This window comes from Sphaeroforma arctica (genome assembly GCF_001186125.1).
Source record: "Sphaeroforma arctica JP610 unplaced genomic scaffold supercont1.924, whole genome shotgun sequence".
In the NCBI taxonomy this organism is placed as follows: Eukaryota; class Ichthyosporea; order Ichthyophonida; genus Sphaeroforma; species Sphaeroforma arctica.
In genome coordinates this window covers 12,804-14,595 of record NW_014039634.1, presented here as the reverse complement: position 1 = coordinate 14,595, position 1,792 = coordinate 12,804, and positions in this window count along the sequence as shown.

The window sequence follows — 1,792 nt, the reverse complement described above, 5'->3', positions numbered from 1 at the left end:
TTTACCTTCAATCATAACTATATTAGTTTTCTTTTTATATTTAGAATTACAATTATAAATATATTTATAATTATACACGATATTTATATACAAACACGCGTGTCATGTATCATGTGCCTGTTTGAGTACGAGTGTACATGTAAACATTGCTTCTTTCTCGTTGGTCATGCGTTAGTTACATCCATCCATGAGTTCAGTTGTAGAAGCACTATCTGCGCCATCTGATATTCGCAAATGTATTGGCCACTTTTATTCTCTATACGGTGTAATGTGTGGCCATCGTGTTGTATGTGACATTCCGTTTATTTTGTGCAATTGCCTTTCAGTGCTGCCTGTGCCACTCTTATCATTCATTGGTTCCCATGTTCCGGGTACGCCTATCTCTAGCTAATACGCACATATCAAACATGCTACCTTTACGTTCATTCATGTGATACTCTTAGCACGGCATAGTTTGTTTTGTTGTGATACAGTCTCATAGCTGTGTTGCAGCCTCTGACTGTTGTGCATGTTAACTAGAGACTTTGAAACAAAGTACCACTCACATATGATCGTATGTTTATAGAATAATATTGAAAAATACCTATCACATATGATATTATGCTTATATACACATACGTTTTTATGTTTATATACACATATGATATTATGTTTATACATACACACATGATATTAAGTATATATATGCATGATATTATATTTTTATATATATATACATTGTATTTATATGCACATGAAATTCTGTTCATATGCACACACGATACTATGCTTTACATACACATGATGTATCTTCATATAGTTATGACAACACATCCATCAATGACTTGTTGATAGTTTGGGTTTTGGAGTTAGGGTTTCTGATGCCTTATTAGTAGTTTGTCTCTGCTCACTGTCTGTGTCTTTGTTCTGTGCAGGATATGATGGAGACTGATCCAAAAAAGCGCAAAGACCCAGAGGCCCTACTAAAGCCAAAGGTATGCGTAACACTAAAGCCAAAGGTAGGCGTAATACTAAAGCTAAAGGTAGGCGGAATACTAAAGCCAAAGGTAGGCGTAGTACTAAAGCCAAAGGTAGGCCTAATATTAAAGCCAAAGGTAGGCGTAGTACTAAAGCCCAAGGTAGGCGTAGTACTAAAGCCAAAGGTAGGCGTAATACTAAAGCCAAAGGTAGGCGTAACGTAGAACGCAGGTGGTGTTAATGACATTATGAACATCGCAAAAGGTGCAAGCACTCGTGACAGTTGATAGTCTTTGGTTCGTTTGGAGATACATGCGAATGATATGACGCAGAACCTTTGCCTGCGTTCATCGCATGTATTGTACGCCTGGTACTTCATGCACACGGTACATATTTAAGTAAACCCTATTCCCTAAGAAATCTGACCCTATCTAAGACATTTGCTGTGTCTATAGATTGAGTCCCGTAGATCACGTCACGCAGAGTGTGTGTGCGTTGATGTGTTTGTAGGGTTTTACGGTTTTAGGGTTTAGGGTTGACTATGTACTGCGTGTTGCACCAGTCATCCGATGTCTGTCGGTCATCTGATCTTCCCATACTCTCCAAATGTCTGCATCATATTTTCGATGAGTTAGAGTACAAAATAGCGGTAATCAAAGCAAAAAATACTGGTTCTGATATTGCCTTGTGGATATGCTGACTGTCGTATTATTGTCAGAGTGTTTGTTATTACCTTCATCATTACTTGTGTACATGTTATTGTTCTTAGAGTGTTTGTTATATTACTTGTCTACCTGTTATTGTTGTTAGAGTGTTTGTTGTTACCTTCATTATT